Source organism: Geotrypetes seraphini, chromosome 4, assembly GCF_902459505.1.
Source record: "Geotrypetes seraphini chromosome 4, aGeoSer1.1, whole genome shotgun sequence".
NCBI lineage: Eukaryota > Metazoa > Chordata > Amphibia > Gymnophiona > Dermophiidae > Geotrypetes > Geotrypetes seraphini.
Window position 1 is genome coordinate 238,417,838 of NC_047087.1, and position 18,610 is coordinate 238,436,447.

General features: G+C 54.5%; 1 protein-coding gene across 5 annotated transcripts in view; it reads right to left on the reverse strand.

Moving 5' to 3' along the window:
* Positions 1-18,610, reverse strand: part of HNRNPH3 (heterogeneous nuclear ribonucleoprotein H3) — a 179,171-nt gene that overhangs the window by 47,678 nt on the left and 112,883 nt on the right. The window lies entirely within an intron of this gene.

Genomic DNA, 18,610 nt, shown 5'->3' on the forward strand with positions numbered 1-18,610 from the left:
ATTTCTCTGTCATTCTTAAATTGTTTTTAGTTTATAATCTTTTGTAAACCGTGTAGAACTCATGGTTATGCAGATAAGTATGAAAAAAAAATGAGTGGGAGTACTCTAGAGCATAACCGTCCCTATTCACCTCCAGGACCCACTGATCGGATATGATCTCTGCCCACTTTGGAAAGAACTCGCGCAGACGGGAGCCCACCAGAACCAGAGGGGGCACCTGCAAGTAGTCATTGGGCAGTACAGGCAGCGGGGAAACCTTGTAAAGTGCTCATTGCTCCACACGTGACCTAGCTTAAAGAAAAGTGCCCGTTAGATGAAAAATATAGTCCCGAAATGACTGCATGCGCTGAAAGAAATGACCCCAGGAATAACCAGAGCTCGGGAAGGAAGCAGCGCCTCGACCAAAACGGTATCTGTGGAACTCCCGCAGATGCCCCCGAGCAGTGCCACCCTGAGCAGCCGGACGGGCACAGTCTTCAGGCAGGCGGGGCACTTTAGAGTCCGTCAGAGTCTGAACCAACTTATTCAAATCCTCTCCAAACAATAAAGACCCCCAAAAGGGAAATTTTGTGAGTTAAGTCTTGGACGCTGCAACCACCGCCCAAGCAAAAAGCCACACAGTACGATGCACAGCCACACCGAGAGACATGGATTTTACAGAGGTCGACAACAAGTTATAGAGGGTGTCCGAGAGGTAAGTGGCAGCCATCTCAATCTTTGCCACCTCCTGATCCAGCAAGAACCAGTCATCAGACTCAGTCAAGGACATGCTCGGCCCAACGAAACACGGCTCGAGCCACCAGCCCCCCAGGCAGACATCAAAATTCTGCTTCAGGGTCTCCAACTTACGCTCCTTAGAGTCCCGTAAGGCAGAACGGCCCTCTACAGGTACCATATGCCGCTTAGCAATAGCTGAGACCACCGCTGATCCCCCTCCGGGATTGGATACAGATGAGCCATGGAGGCGTCTTCCACGGTGCCCAGGACAACATCCCAAATATCCTGATGCATGGGAAAGGAGCAAGATGCAAAGCGGCTTCCCCTAAGACAGTCCCCCACACGTGGGGGTCTCCCAAGGCTCCTTCTCAAGGTGTAACACCGAGGAGACCTACTGAATCAGATCCGGGAGCTCATCTCGCTGAAAAAGGTGCACCACAGACGCATCCTCGCCAGTATACAGAACCGCAGAGGCCCCGCTACCACCATGGAAGTTAAAGACCATAAAAAATATTTTGAACGTTTTATCGTTTAGATTACTAGTGCAGGCATTCATTTTATCTATTTTGGATTATTGTAATATTATTTACTTAGGGGCCCCTAAGAAATTAAGGAAATTGAGGATAATTCAGAATACGGCTGTCTGACTGATTTTTGGTTTGAAGAATAATGACCACATTTGTCCTTACTATCGTTTGCTGCACTGGTTGCCAATGGAGGCACAAATATTTAAATTTTCTTGTATTTGTTTTAAGCTGACCTTGGGGCTGTCTCCAACTTACCTTCTCTCACACTTTGTGCTGTACAGTCCGACAAGGGAAACTAGAAGTTTATACTTATTCGCTTACCCAAAAACTAATGGTTGTAGATACAAGACTTTTTTGGACAGGACCCTAGCATTTCAAGCAGGTAAACAGCAATCTTGGTTAGGTAAATGCATTTGTCAAGCTATGTCATCTCACTGCTTTTTTTGGAAAGCAACTAAGACGACGCTGTTTGATAAATTCATTTCCTAATACAGGTCGTCATTACTAAAAATTGTATTTTTATTAAATGTTTGTATGTATGAGATGGATTTGCATGCACTGCCTCCTTGAGATGCAAATCTATCTCATGCATATTTATTGTGGATATCCTGAAAACCTGACCTGGCTCTGGCTCTCGAGGACCGGAACTGCCTAACCCTGGTATAGAAGAATAAGGAGAAATTAGGTTCTTATCTGCTAATTTACTTTCTTTTAGCTTCTCCAGACCAGTAAAGGTTAATCTTTACAAATGGGTATATATCCAATCATAACTAGCAGGTGGAGACTGAAAACAAAACTATGAGATAGTACACAAGATATCCCCTTCTCTATTCTCATCAATCTGCCGAATAACCAAGCAGAACCAAGAACGAAAAACAGAAATAAACAATACTTCGAACAGGAGTAACAATTAACATACCCAAAATGCTGTTGGAAAATGCAGAGGAGAAATACCAGAAGGAAAATGTCCCCACAGCTCGCTAGCTAAGCCATCCGAGCCACACCCGCTGTTCTTTAATTCTCCCTGGCCCTAGAAAAATACTAGAACCCGCAGCAAAAAACAAAACTGCCCACGCAACAGCCCCAACAACACAACAACAGACAGGGTGGGATCCTCTACTGGTCTGGAGAAGCTAAAAGAAAGTAAATTAGCAGGTAAAAACCTAATTTCTCCTTCTTTAGCACTCTCCAGACCAGTAGAGGTTAATCTTTACGAATGGGACATACCAAAGCAGTTCCCATCACGGGCGGGACCCCCGAAGAGCCAACACCAGAACACGCTCACCGAACACGCGTCCCGACGTGCCCGAACATCTACCCGATAGTGTCTGACAAAGGAATGCAAGGAAGACCAAACCGCAACCATACAAATGTCCACCGGAGGCACGAGCGAAGACTCAGCCCATGAAGCCGCCGGACCCCGAGTGGATGAGCCTTGAGAAAACTCCAGAACAGGCTTCTGTCTAAGAAGAGAAGTGGAAGCAATAGTCTCCTTGATCCAGCGCGCAAGAGTAGCCGTAGAAGCGCCAGCCCCCCTACGATGACCCGCCAGAAGGACAAAGAGATGATCTGAGTTCTTGATCTCCTGGGTTCGCTGCACATAAGAGCGAAGGACCCGACCGACAGCTAACTCGCGCAGCTATCGTGGCTCAGAAGAGCCCTCCCGACTACCCAACACCGGGAGGACTACAGATTGATTGACATGAAAAGGAGAAACTACTTTTGGCAGAAAGGAAGAACAGGCCTCAAGACAACCCGCTCCCTAGAAAACTCCAAAAAGGGAGCCCTACAAGAGAAAGCTTGTAGCCCAGAAACACACCTAGCGGAAGTAATGGCCAATAAAAAGACCGCCTTCAGAGTAAGGTCCCACGAAAGGCTGACAAGGCCGCAAGCCGAACCCGGAGAGAATACCAAGCCAAGCCATCTGGCAAGAACTCTAGGAGGTTAGGCAGGGAAGCGCAAAAAGAGACCACTCCTTGCAACTGGCACCACCCCTCAAAGAGACACCGAACCCGCACATAAGCCCTAGAGGTAGAAAGCCTCCGGGAACCCAAGAGAGTAGAGATCACCTTATCTAAATACCTCTACTCACCTAGGCGACCCCTTTCAAGAGTCAAGCCGTAAGACAGAAGGGAGACGGGTCGAACATGGGAATGGGACCCTGTCCAACAGTGGCAGAGGAAGAGGATCCGCTACCAGATGACTCACTAGATCCGCATACCACGGACGTCGAGGCCAAGCCGGAGCCACCAGAACCACAAGACCCGGATGGCAAACAAGGCGGAAAAGAACTCTGCCCACGGAGAGAACACAAACAGGCCCTCCGTTGGCCATGGTTGAACCAGAGAATCCAGACCCTTCGCCAAGCCGACCCTGTGACAACTGAAGAAGTCGGGCACTTTAGCAATGCCACTCATGGCCATCAGGGGCTGACCCCAAGCCTGCACTATCAACTGAAAGGCCACGGGGCTGAGACTTCACTCTCCGGAAGCTAAAATGTGACGACTGAGGAAGTCCGCCTAAACATTCTCCACCCCGGCTAAGTGAGAGTCCGAGAGGTCCAGAAAGTGTGACTCCACCCAAAGGAACAGTCAAGCCGCCTTACACGCCACCTGTGCGCTTGCGGTGCCTCCCTGATGATTGCCCAAAGCCACCGCTGTGGCCTGACACGCCCATTACAAAGGGAGTGGAAGGCTAACAGCGCCAGATGGATGGCACTGGGCTGCAACACATGGAACAACCAGGACGCCTCCTCCGTGGGTCAGGTGCTTGGAGACGAGCGGCCTAGACACTGAGCCCCCCAACCGAGGAGACTAGCATCCAAGAGAAGCACTGGCCACTGCAGTAGATCCAGACTCACCCCCTGAACCAGATGAGAAGTCTGGAGCCACCAACGAAGACCGCAGTGCGCCAAGCCTCGCAGAGGGACAGGGACATCCAAACTGTGCCCTCTGGGGCAACCACCTCTGGAGCAGAGCATACAGAAGAGGACGCATGTGGGCCCGCGCCCACCTCACCACGTCCAAGTCCGCCATCGACCCCAAGACTTGGAGGAAATCCCGCTCCCAAGGACACCGGGAAGCCATAAAGAGGCAAATCTGAGATTGCAAGTTGCTTGGAAGGAAGACCTTCCCCAAGGAGGTGTCGAACAGAACTCCAAAGTACTCCAGCCGCTGAGCTGGGTCCAATCGACTCTTGGAAAGGTTGACCACCCTACCCAGTGACCGGAGAAACTCCACCACCCGAGCCGTAACCCGGGCGCTCTCCAGCAACTACTGTGCCCGAACCAACCAGTTATCCAGGTAGGGGTGCACCAGAATGCCCTCCAACCGCAAGGCTGCTGTGGGGAGACGTGGCCAGGCCAAAGGGAAGCGCACAGAACTGAAAGTGCTGACCCAAGATCGCAAAGCAAAGGAAGCGCTGGTGAGAGGACCGAATGGAAACACGCATGTAGGCCACCGTCACAGCGAGAAAAGTCAGGAACTCCCCCGGCTGAACCGCCAGAAGGACAGACTGTAGCATGTCCATGCAAAAAGAGGGAATTCTGAGAGCCCTGATGATCCCTGTTTAAATCGCGGAGGGGCCAAAAGGTCCCCTCCTTCTTAGGCACCACAAAGGAAAGGTATACCAGCCGGTGCCGCACTCCTGAGGGGAAACTGGAACAACCGCTTTGAGATCTAGCAAGTACTGAAGGGTCTGGCGAAAGGCTAGCATCTCCCATGCTGCCTGACACGGAGAGGCAAGATATGATCTGGCCGAAAGCGGCAAACTCCAGAGCATAACCGTCCTGCAGCACCCCCAGGACCCACTGATTGGCCCTCTTGGGAAACAAGTAGTGCAGCTGGGCACCCACCGGAACCAAAGAGGAGCCGGCAAAGAGCCATCGGGCAGGACATTGGGCAGACTTGTACGGTCTGCATCTATGTATGGCCGTTTGGAGGAGGATGGGCAGGGGAGGGCTTCAATGGCTGGGAGGGTGTAGATGGGCTGGAGTAAGTCTTAACAGAGAATTCGGCAGTTGGAACCCAAGCACAGTACCGGGTAAAGCTTTGGATTCTCGCCCAGAAATAGCTAAGAAGAAGAAAAAAAAAAAATTTAAATTGAATCAGGTTGGGCAGACTGGATGGACCATTCGGGTCTTTATCTGCCGTCATCTACTATGTTACTATGACAGGCAGCGGGGAAACTGGCGGGGGAACTCCCAACCTCCCCCGACGGGCCCCCTGAAAGGACTGCATGCGCTGAGCCAACCGACCCCGGGGAAAAACCGGAAGCCTGGAAAGAAGTAGTCCGATGCCCAGGGCGAAACCTGCAAAATACCCGCAGACGCCCCCGGGCAGTGCCATCCCAAGACGTCAGGTGGGCACGGTCCTCAGGCAGACGGGGCATCTTAGAGTCCGTCAGAGTCTGAACCAACTTATCTAAGTTCTCTCCAAACAAAAACGACCCCCGAAAGGGAAATTTTTGGAAATTAAATTTGGACGTGGCAACCGCCGACCAAGCGCGAAGCAACAAGGTACAGTGCACGGCCACAAAAAGCCCCAGACTTAGCCGCAGGCCGTACCAAGGCAGAAAGAGCATCCGAGAGGAACAAGGCAGCCATCTCAATCTTCGCCACCTCCTGATCCACAAAGGACCAGACATCAGACTCAAGATCCAGGACACGCTCAGACCACCGAAACACGGTGTGAGCCACCAGCCCCACACAAATAGCCACCTGGACCCCAAGGCAGAGACATCAAGATTCTTCTTAAGAAGTGTCTCTAAAGTACGCTCCTCAGAGACCCTAAGGGCAGAAACTACCCGCAACAGACACAGCATGCCGCTTACCAATCACTGAGACCACCGCATCCACCACTGGCGAAAATAAGGTAGCCCGATCTCCCTCTGAGATGGGATCCCAATGAGCCAGGGTGCGCGCAAACTGAAACGGCATCCCCGGCAAAATTCACTGAGCCAGCACGATATCCCAAAAAATCCTGATCCACAGGAAAAGAGCGGGAAAACAGGACAGAGCCCTTGAAGCAGAGGGGCCCCCATACGTGGGGTCTCCGGTGGCGAATCATCAAAAAAGCAGCACCGAGGAGACCTGCTAAATCAGGTCTAAAAGCGCATCCCTTTAAATAAAAAGCGCACCACGGATGCCTCTGCCACCCGACGCCCCGCTGCCAGCAGCCATCCCCTCTAGAGGATCCTGGAAGCCCGCCAAAGCGGCCAGGTCCTCAATCAAGCCAAAACGCTCCTCCGACCATCAATCCACAATCCAAGCCCTCCAGCGGGCGCATGGATGAGGGAGGAGGAAGAGGGGACGCCAAACGAAAAGAGGGAGGTAAAACCACAGGGAGTGCAGAAGGAAAACCACCCCCGATACCTCCCGACACCTCCAACTGTCTGCACAAAGAAAGAAATTAAATCAGGGGGGAAAAAACCCCGGGGGTCCCCAGGGACTCCCTGCCTTAGCAGGGGTCCCTGCTGAAACCTGCTCCTGCGTTTGCAATACAGGGGGAGGTCACCTGAGGTTGCAGACAAAATAGAGGGGCCAGACAGAGAAAATGACGAAGTTCCCACCAAAAATGCACCCCTCCATGGCCTGTAGCAGCTGAGAAGCCTGAACAGTCCCAGCCGCTAAAACAGGCAAGTCAGCATCAGCTGTCAAAAAAAATCAGCTGAGAGGGAATCCTTTGCAACCCGACCGTCGGTGGTTCGGGGAATCCCTCTGTGGGCGGTTGGGGAAGACCGGGCTTCCCCACTGCTCCCAGCCGACTCGCGAAGCACCATTGGCGGGGAGCTATGGGCGCCTGAAGCCACCAGAGCTCCACCACCTCACCGTCCAAAAACGCAGAGTTCAGGCCGGCCACGAGTGCCTCGCGGCTGGACCAAATTGTGTCACACTGCCCCGGAGAAGGGCACAATTGCTCCATACGCGACCTAGCTAGAAACAAAGTGCCGGTTAGATGAAAAAATACAGTTATCTTAAACGGAAACAACCCTCCAGACCAGCACTACCTCAGGATTTGTTGGGGGGTTTTTTCAGAACAGACTCCACAGGCTCTCGAAGCAATATGCCTTGCTTGATTTAGGGGGCAAGACTTATTGCTGAGGCTCCTCTAAAAAAAATGTGGGAAGGTGGAGGAAGTGGGCTCGAGACCCGCCAGGTTTGACACCCCCGAGGTCGGACGGACCCCCAAACAGGGCCCACCCAAGCTCTGTCCGGCCAAAAAGCATAGTTACTTACCGCAACAGGTGTTATCCAGGGACAGCAGGCAAAGGAGAAATTAGGTTCTTACCTAATTTACTTTCTTTTAGCTTCTCCAGACCAGTAGAGGTTAATCTTTACGAATGGGTATATATCCAATCATGACCAGCAGGTGGAGACTGAAAACAAAACTGTGGGACAGTATATAATATACTCCCTTCTCTATTTACATTAGTCTGCCGAATAGCCAAGCAGAACTAAGAACTGGAAAACAGAAAGAAAACAATACTCCGAACAGGAGTAACAAATAACATACCCAAATGCTGTTGGAAAATGCAGAGGAGAAGTACCCGAAGGAAAATGTCCCCACAGCTCGCCAGCTAAGCCACAGCCGCTGTTCTTTAATTCTCCCCGGCCCTAGAAAAATACTAGAACCCGCAGCAAAAAACAAAAACTGCCCGCGAAACAGCCCCAACAACAACAACAACAGACAGGGTGGGGACCTCTACTGGTCTGGAGAAGCTAAAAGAAAGTAAATTAGCAGGTAAGAACCTAATTTCTCCTTCTTTAGCACTCTCCAGACCAGTAGAGGTTAATCTTTATGAATGGGACGTACCAAAGCAGTCCCTCTCACGGGCGGGACCCCCGAAGGGCCGATACCAGAACACGCTCACCGAACACCGCGTCCCGACGCGCCTGAACATCTACCCGATAATGTCTCACAAATGAATGCAAGGAGGACCAAACCGCAGCCTTACAAATATCCACCGGAGGCACGAGCGACGACTCAGCCCAAGAAGCCGCCTGACCCCGAGTGGGAATGAGCCTTGAGAAACTCCGGAACTGGCTTCTGACTCAGAAGATAAGCGGAAGCAATCGTCTCCTTGATCCAGCGCGCAATAGTAGCCTTAGAAGCGCCAGCCCCCCGACGAGGACCCGCCAGAAGGACAAAGAGATGATCGGAGCTCCGAAAGTCCCGGGTCCGCTGCACATAAGCGCGGAGGACCCGACCGACATCCGACTTGCGCAGCTGCCGTTGCTCAGAAGAGCCCTCCCGACTACCCAAGACCGGGAGGACCACCGATTGATTGACATGAAAAGGAGAAACTACTTTCGGCAGAAAAGAAGGAACAGGCCGCAAAACAACCCGCTCCCTCGAAAATTCCAAGAAGGGAGTCCTACAAGAGAAAACCTGTAGCTCAGAAACCCGCCTAGCGGAAGTAATGGCCACCAAAAAGACTGACTTCAGCGTAAGGTCCTTCAAAGAACAGCCATCCAACGGCTCGAACGGCGGGCGCACCAAAACCGAGAGAACCAGATTGAGATCCCAAGAGGGAATCGAGGGCCGAATGGGAGGCCTGAGCAACTTGGCCGCCCGAAGAAAGCGAATTACATCAGGAATGGTCGACAAACGCTGACCTGTCACCAGCCCCCGAAAAGCCGCCAGTGCCGCCAGTTGAACCCGGAGAGAAGACCAAGCCAGGCCTCTATCCAGGCCATCCTGCAAGAACTCTAGAATAGAGAGCTGCACGGGAACGGGGATGACGGGAATCCCGCGGGACCCGCGGGTTCCCCCTTTGGGTCACGGGGATCCCGTGGGGACGCCCCCTAGGGTCGCGGGGATTCCATGGGGACGCCCCCTAGGGTCGCGGGGTTCCTGCGGGGTTGGATCGCAGCGGGGTTGGTCGAGCCGCGAGGGTAGTCTCCTTCTCCTTACCTGCCCTGTCGCAGCACACATCCGACCGGAAATCTTCCCGATGTCAGCGCTGACGTCGGAGGGAGGGCTTAAGCAAAGCCCTCCCTTCCTCCGACGTCAGCGCTGACATCAGGAAGACTTCCGGTCGGCTGTGTGCGGCAGGGCAGGTAGGAAGAAGGCAATGGCGTACGAAAGAGGGGGGAGGGGGCGGTCCGCACCGGAGAATGTGCACAGCCGGTCAGGTCCCCCGATCGACCGACAACAGGCCCGGCCGACAAATCTCCCTGCCCTGTAGCCGCGAATCTAAATTACCTCTTACAGCAGCTTCACTACTCCAGCTGCTGTAAGAAGGTAATTTAGATTCGCGGCTACAGGACAGGGAGATTTGTCCGACCGGGCCTGTTCTGTTGTCGGTCGGGTGCAAAAGCGCCACAAAGGTGGAGGCAGGGAGGGAGGAAAGGTGGAGTGGAGAAGAAAAGACGCTTAAGGGGGGAGAAGGCCGCTGAAAGTACTGGGGAAGACAAAGGGGTGGAAAAGAACGCTGAAAGGACATGGGGTAAACGGGAGGAAGGGGGGGGGGGGAAGGACCCTGAAAGCACTGGGGAAGACAAAGGGGTGGAGAATGCCACTGAAAGGACATGGGGAAGACAGAGGGGGGAGAAGGCCGCTGAAAGGACATGGGGAAGGCAGAGAGGGGAGAAGGATGCTGCCTGACAGGACATGGGAAAGATGGTGGGGGAGAAGGACACTGAAAGGAAATGGGGAAGAGGGAATGGGAAGAAGACGCTGGCAGAGAAGAAGACAGAGGTGCCAGACTATGGGGGGAGCGGAGGGAAAAAGATGGGTGCCAGACCAATTTGGGAGGGGGGAGAAAGGGAGAGGCACAGTAACAGAGCAAATGGAAGACACAGAGAGAAGAGAGGCAGTGGATGGAAGGAATTGAATGAGAACATGAAGAAAGCAGAAACCAGGCAATAAAGGTAGGAAAAAAATTATTATTATTTTTTTTTTTGCTTAAGGATAAAGTAGTATATTAGTTGTGTTGATAAAAATTTATAAACATTAGAGGCTCTGGTAGAAACCCGTTTACAAAGTATGTATTCTTCCCAATTAATATTTCCAAATTAATAAAGTCTTTTTGCTTATTTTTAAATGGGTTTCTACCAGAGCCTTTAATTCAGTAGCATAATTAAATGAAATAACTATTTCTGTAGTTTATAGGGACAGGCGGGGACGTAGGGGATTCCTCGCGGGGACGGGTGGGGACGGAGGGGATTCCTCGCGGGGACGGAGGGATTCCTCATGGGGACGGGTGGGAGTCCTCACGGGGACGGGTGGGATTTCTGTCCCCGCGCAACTCTCTACTCTAGAATGTTAGGCAGGGAAGCGTGAAAAGAGACCACCCCCCGCGCCCGGCACCATTCCTCAAAAAGACGCCAAACCCGCACATAAGCCCGAGAGGTAGAAAGCCTCCGGGACCCCAAAAGTGTAGAGATCACCTTATCTGAATATCCCTTCTTACAAAGGTGGCCCCTTTCAAGAGCCAAGCCGTAAGACAAAAGGGAGACGGGTCGAACATGGGAATGGGACCCTGCGTCAGAAGATCGCACACGAGAGGCAGAGGAAGAGGATCCGCCACCAGATGCCTCACCAGATCCGCATACCACGGACGACGAGGCCAATCCGGAGCCACCAAAACCACCAGCCCCGGATGGCGAACAATGCGAAGCAGTACTCTGCCCACTAATGGCCAAGGAGGGAACACATACAACAGCCCCTCCGTTGGCCACGGTTGGACCAGAGCATCCAGACCCTCGGCCAGACCATCCCTGCGACGACTGAAGAAGCGGGGCACTTTGGCGTTGCCACTTGTGGCCATCAGATCCATCAGGGGCTGCCCCCAAGCCTGCACTATCAACCGAAACGCCACGGCGCCGAGACACCACTCTCCTGGATCCAAGAAGTGACGACTGAGGAAGTCCGCCTGAACATTTTCTACCCCGGCAATGTGAGAGGCCGAGAGGTCCAGAAGATGTGACTCCACCCAAACCATGAGCCGAGCCGCATCCTGCGCCACCTGAGTGCTCTTGGTGCCCCCCTGACGATTGACATAAGCCACCGCCGTGGCATTGTCCGACAGGACTCTGGCCGACTTGCCCAACAAAAGGGAGTGGAAAGCCAACAGCGCCAGCCGGACCGCTCTGGTCTCCAACACGTTGATCGACCAGGAGGCCTCCTCCGCGGACCAGGTACCCTGAGCTGAGTGACCCAAACACTGAGCCCCCCAACCCAGGAGACTCACATCCGTAAGGAGCACCGTCCATCCGTAAGGAGCACCGTCCACTGCGGAAGATCCAGACCCACCCCCTGAACTAGGTGAGGGGTCTGGAGCCACCAACGCAAACTGCAGCGCGCCAAGCCTCGCAGGGGAACCGGAACATCCATCCCGTGCCTCTGGGGAGACCACCTCCGGAGCAGAGCATACTGGAGAGGACGCATGTGGGCCCTCGCCCACCTCACCACGTCCAGGGACGCCGCCATCGACCCCAAGACCTGGAGGAAATCTCGCGCCCGAGGACACCGGGACGCCAAAAGCAGGCGAATCTGAGATTGCAATTTGCTCACCTGGGCCTCTGGGAGGAAGACCTTCCCCAAGGAGGTGTCGAACAGAACCCCAAGGTACTCCAGACGCTGAGCCGGGACCAACCGGCTCTTGGAAAGGTTGACCACCCAGCCCAGCGACCGGAGAAACTCCACCACCCGAGCCGTAACCCGGGAGCTTTCCTGCAACGACTTTGCCCGAATTAACCAGTCGTCCAGGTAGGGGTGTACCAGGATGCCCTCCGACCGCAAGGCTGCCGCGACGACCACCATCACCTTGGTGAATGTCCGGGGAGCCGTGGCCAGCCCAAAGGAAAGCGCACAGAACTGATAGTGCCGACCCAAGATCGCAAAGCGCAGGAAATGCTGATGAGAGGCCCGAATGGGAACATGCAAGTAGGCCTCCGTCAGATCGAGAGAAGTGAGAAACTCCCCCGGCTGAACCGCCAGAATGACCGACCGCAGAGTTTCCATACGGAAAGAGGGAATCTTGAGAGCCCTGTTGACCCCTTTCAAATCGAGGATGGGCCGAAAGGTCCCCTCCTTCTTGGGCACCACAAAGTAAATGGAGTACCTGCCCGTGCTCCACTCCGGAGAGGGCACTGGAACAACTGCCCTGAGATCTAGCTGAAGGGTCTGGCGAAAAGCCTGCGTCTTCCCAGGAGTCTGACATGGAGAAGCGAGGAAAAAGTCCGGCAGAGAGCGGGCGAACTCCAGGGCATAACCGTCCCGCACCACCTCCAGGACCCACTGATCGGACGTGATCTCGGCCCATTTGGGGAAAAAGTCGCGCAGCCGGGCCCCCACCGGAACCAAAGGGGGCGCCGGCAAGGCGTCATTGTGCAGGACGGGAAGCGGGGGAACCGGCGGAGGGATCCCTGCCCCCCGACGGGCTGCATGCGCTGGAAGAACCGACCACAGGAAAACCCCGGAGACTGGAAAGAAGCAGCCCCACGCCCAGGGCGATACTTGCGAAATTCCCGCAAACGCCCCCGGGCCGCACCACCCCGAGACGCAGGGCGGGCACGGTCCTCCGGCAGACGGGGCACTTTCGAGTCCGACAGAGTCTGAATCAACTTATCCAATTCCTCCCCAAATAAAAACGACCCCCGAAAGGGAAATTTAGTAAGCTTAGCTTTGGACGCAGCATCCGCCGCCCAAGCGCGCAGCCACAAAACACGCCTTGCGGCCACGCCAAAAGCCATAGACTTAGCCGAGATCCGCACCAAGTCATATAGAGCATCTTGAGAGGAATGAGGCAGCCATCTCAATCTTCGCTACCTCCTGATCCACCAGAGACCAGTCATCAGACTCCCGATCCAAGACACGCTCCGCCCACCGAAACACGGCGCGAGCGACCAGTCCCCCACAAATAGCCGCCTGGACCCCAAAGGCAGAGACCTGAAAATTTTGCTTAAGGATATTCTCCAACTTGCGCTCCTCGGAGTCCCGCAAGGCAGAACCGCCCTCAACAGGCACGGTATGCCGCTTGGAAATTGCTGAGACCACCGCATCAACGACTGGCGAAGCTAACGTAGCCCGATCCCCTTCTGGAATGGGATACAGGCGAGCCATGCTGCGCGCCAGCCGAAACGGCGTCTCCGGCGTTTTCCACTGCTCTAGAATAATATCCCGAATATCCTGATGCATAGGAAAAGAGCGAGAAACGGAACGGATCCCCCGTAACAGAGGGTCCCCCACACGCGGAGTCTCCGGCGGCGCGTCCTCAAAACGCAAAACCGAAGAAACCTGTTGAATAAGGTCAGGCAGCTCATCTCTCTGAAAAAGGCGCACCACGGACGCCTCTTCACCGGAGAACGGGAAACCCGACAACCCGCCGCCAGCTACCGTCCCCTCCAGAGGATCCTGGAATTCCTCAGAAGGGTCCAGGTCCTCCTCCAGACCGACACGTTCCTCCGACCACAAATCCTCGTCCCACGACACCCGCGGACGCTTGGACAAGGGAGGCGGCGGAGGGGACGCCACACCAGACGAGAGAGGCAAAGCCGCAGGGAGCGCGGAGGAAACCCCACCCCCCGAAACCCCCTGGGCGCAACCGGGACCCCCAGCCGCCTGAAAATAGGCTCTGCATAAGGAAAAAAAGAAATCAGGAGAAAAACCCCCCGAGGGTCCCAAGGGACTCCCTGCCACAGCAGGGGACCCAGCAGAAACCTGCCCCTGCATGGTCAAAACAGGGGGAAGGTCACCTGAGGTGGAAGACAAAATGGAGGGGCCAGACAGAGAAGATGGCGACTTTCCCGCCAAAAAAGCTCCCTCCATATCCTGTAGCGGCTGAGAAACCTGAACAGTCTCAGTCGCTAAAGCAGGCAAGCCGGCATCAGCTGTCAAAAAATCAGCTGAGAGGGAATCCTCAAAAACCCGACCGTCGGCGGCTCGGGGAATCCCTCCGTGGGCGGATGGAGAAGACTGGCCTTCTCCACTGCTCCCTGCCGACTCGCGAGGCACCATCGGCGGGGAGCTCTGGGCGCCTGCAGCCGCTGCCGACAGAGCTCCTCCACCGCACCGGCCTGAACACCGCTTGCACAGGCCGGCTGCGAGTGCCTCGCGTCTGGAGCACAATAAGCACTTTTTCCCTTTAGAAGTGCTCATTGCTCCATACGCGACCTAGCTGTAAAAAAGTGCCGGTTAGTTGAAAAAATACAGTAAAATACAGTTTTCTTAAAGGGAAACAACCCTCCAGACCAGCACTACCTCAGGATTTTTTTTTTTTTTTTACAGAACAGACTCCACAGGCTCTCGAAGCAATATGCCTTGCTTGATTTAGGGGGCAAGGCTTACTGCTGAGGCTCCTCTAAAAAAATGTGGGGAGGTGGAGGAATTGGGGGGAGGGACTCCGCTCGAGACCCGCCGGGTTTGACACCCCCGAGGTCAGACGAACCCCCAAACAGGGTCCGCCCAAGCTCCGTCCGGCCAAAAACAGGGACAATAAACCCCCTAAACAAATTCCAACAGCCCTACCAAGGGAGATGGGTACAGATCACATCAACACCTGCTGGAGACTGAAAGAAGACTGAGGGAAATAGAGAAGGGAGGATAGTATATACTGTCCCAAAGTTTTGTTTTCAGTCTCCACCTGCTGGTCATGATTGGATATATACCCATTCGTAAAGATTAACCTCTACTGGTCTGGAGAGTGCTAAAGAATATTCTTTACTGATTGGTGACGGCACCGACGGAGCCCCGGTATGGACAATTTTAGAGTGATTGCACTCAAAGAATTTAGAAAGTTCTAGCAGGCCGCACTGCGCATTCGCGAGTGCCTTCCCGCCCGACGGAGGCGCGCGGTCCCCAGTTAAGATAAGCCAGCTAAGAAGCCAACCTGGGGAGGTGGGTGGGACGTAAAGCACAGTTACTTACCGTAACAGGTGTTATCCAGGGACAGCAGGCATATATTCTCACATGTGGGTGACGTCATCTACGGAGCCCCGATGCGGAAGCATTTTCAAGCAAACTTGATTGAAGATTTAAGTTTGCTCTGCTGCTCCACGCATGCGTGCCTTCCTGCTCCACTAGGGGGTGCATCCCCTCGTGGTCTCCAGTTCACTTAACTAGCCAAGAAGCCAACCTCGGGGAGGTGGGTGGGTTGTGAGAATATATGCCTGCTGTCCCTGGATAACACCTGTTACGGTAAGTAACTGTGCTTTATCCCAGGACAAGCAGGCATGATATTCTCACATGTGGGTGACCTCCAAGCTTACTGAAGAGGGATGGAGGGAAGTTGGCGATTTAAGCAAATAGATTTCGCAACACCGATTGGCCGAATCGGCCATCGCTTCTGGACAGGGAGTCCAGACAGTAGTGGGAGGTGAAGGTATGAACCGAAGACCACGTGGCAGCCTTGCAGATTTCCTCAATAGGTGTGGACCTGAGGAAGGCTACGGAGGCTGCCATTGCTCGGACTTTGTGTCCTGTAACTTGACCATGCAGTGCGAGACCAGCCTGAGCGTAGCAAAAGGAGATGCAATCGGCCAACCAGTTGGACAAGGTGCGTTTGGAAACTGGGTGACCTAACCGGTTTGGGTCGAAGGACAAAAACAGTTGTGGGACTTTCCGGTGTGGCTGAGTGCGTTGGAGGTAAAAGGCCAACGCTCTTTTGCAGTCAAGAGTGTGGAGCGCCACTTCTCCGGGGTGAGAGTGGGGCTTGGGAAAAAACACAGGTAAGACAATGGACTGATTGAGATGGAAATCAGACACTACTTTAGGTAGGAACTTTGGATGGGTGCGGAGTACCACCTTGTCGTGATGGAATACCGTGAAGGGTGGGTCCGCTACCAGAGCTTGTAGCTCACTAACCCGTCGTGCGGACGTGAGCGCGAGTAGGAAAATTACCTTCCAAGTGAGGAATTTTGGATGGCATTTGTCTAGGGGCTCAAATGGAGGTTTCATTAGTTGAGCCAGAACCACGTTAAGGTCCCAAACCACCGGGGGAGGTTTGAGAGGGGGGTGGACGTTCAGCAGACCCTTCATGAAGCGAGTGACTAAGGGATGGAGCGAGAGGGCTTTCCCTTCCAGGGGCTGATGAAAGGCCGCAATCGCACTGAGGTGTACTCGAATGGAGTTGGTCTTTAGGCCGGAATGAGATAGTTGAAGTAGATAGTCAAGGACCAGGGGGACGGGGACCGACACCGGGTCCTGGCTGTGGGAGGAGCACCAGGTTGAGAATCTGGTCCACTTTTGGGAGTAGCAGGTTCTCGTTGAGGTTTTTCTAGAGGCCTCCAATATCTCCTTGACTGATTGAGACACGGGGAGAGCAGTCAGGGGGAGAGAAACCAAGCATTCAGATGAAGAGAATGAAGATTGGGATGTAACAGTGAACCCTGACCCTGTGACAGTAGAGAGGGAAACAGAGGCAGAGGCAGTGGATCTCTGACACTGAGTTGAAGTAGAAGGGAAAACCACGGCTGGCGTGGCCAGCGAGGGGCAATCAGGATCAGGGTGGCTTGTACTGTTTTCAGGTGGACAAGGGTCCGCAGTATCAGAGGAAACGGCGGGAACGCGTACAGGAACCTTCCTTCCCAGTCGAGGAGGAAGGCGTCGGCCTCGAGTCGGTCCGGGGAGTATATCCGGGAGCAGAAGAGAGGCAGCTTGTGATTGTGAGGGGACGCGAACAGGTCTATTTGAGGCGTCCCCCACCGTTCGAACACTCCTCGTAGGGCCTGAGAGTGTAGTGACCACTCGTGTGGCTGGAGGAGGCGGCTGAGTCTGTCCGCTAGGCAGTTTTGTTCTCCTTGTATGTACACCGCCCGAAGGAAGGTGTTGTTGGAGATTGCCCATTTCCAGAGGCGTAGGGCTTCCCGACAAAGGGGCCAAGACCCTGTGCCCCCTTGTTTGTTTACGTAGTACATCGCTACTTGGTTGTCGGTTCGGATGAGAACCACTCGGTCGCGGAGCAGATGTTGGAAGGCTACAGCTGCGAGGTAGATGGCCCGAAGTTCTAGCACGTTGATGTGGCAGCGACGGTCTTGTGCTGACCACATTCCTTGGGTGCGTAGGCCGTCCAGGTGGGCTCCCCAAGCGTACTCCGACGAGTCCGTGGTGAGTACATTGCTGTGGGGTGGGGTGAGGAAGAGCAAACCTTTGGAAAGATTTGAAGAGTCGGCCCACCAGCGGAGCGATCGTTGCAATGAAGGAGTCACTGTCACGGAGCGGTCGATCGGGTCCCGGTCTTGACGCCATTGAGACGCCAGGGTCCATTGAGGGATTCTCAGATGGAGGCGGGCGAAGGGTGTGACATGGACGGTGGAGGCCATGTGGCCCAGGAGGGTCATCATCTGTCGAGCTGATACTGAGGTCAGCAGAGAGATCCTTCGGCTCAGACTTACTAACGCCTCCAGACGCTGAGGGGGGAGGAAGGAGCGGAGGCGAACCGTGTCCAGCGTGGCCCCGATGAACTGTAGGGACTGCGAGGGGCGTAGTTGAGATTTTGGGAAGTTTATTTCGAACCCCAGACTTTGTAGGTAGGTAATAGTCTGTTGGGTCGCTGAGATAACCCCTTCCTTGGACGGGGCTTTGATTAGCCAGTCGTCCAGGTAGGGGAATACCTGGAGGCCCTGAGAACGTAAGGTTGCTGCTACCACCACGAGGCACTTGGTGAAGACCCGAGGTGATGATGCTAGTCCGAACGGGAGGACTCGGTATTGTAGGTGCCAGTCCCCTACTTGGAAACGCAAAAACTTGCGGTGAGCGGGGTGCACTGGGACGTGTGTGTACGCCTCCTTGAGATCGAGGGAGCAGAGCCAGTCGCCCTCGTCGATCAGGGGGTAGAGTGTTGGTAGTGAGAGCATCCGAAACTTTTCCCGTACCAGGAATTTGTTGAGGCGTCTCAAGTCTAGTATTGGGCGTAGGTCTCCCGTTTTTTTCGGTACCAGGAAGTAACGGGAGTAGAAGCCCTTCCCCCGTTGGCCGGGGGGGACCTTCTCCACTGCTCTCAGGCGAAGCAGGTCTCGGGCTTCGGAGAGGAGTAGAGGTAGCTGAGTCCGGTTGGGAGGGCAATTCCTTGGGGGATTGTCCGGGGGAATGGCCCGAAAGTTGAGAGAGTTGATGAGATCACGCCAAGGACCCATGCGTCCGACGTGAGTTGCTCCCAGCGAGGGTAAAAGGCTTTGAGTCGACCTCCGATGGGAAGGCGGCCTGGGACTATGGCGGAGGGGGCCTGCCCCCTTCCGCGTGTCCCGTCAAAAGGACGGGGATGGTTTGGTGGTCGCGGGCGGTTGAGACTTGGGCATGGCCCTGTGATGGGCTTGCGGACGTCTGGGTGGGGGCCGCGAGAAAGCAGGGGTGGACTTTTGTGGGTAGCGGCGCGGAGGGGCCCTGTATGGCCTGGGCGCTGGCGGTTTGGGCTTTTGCCGGACA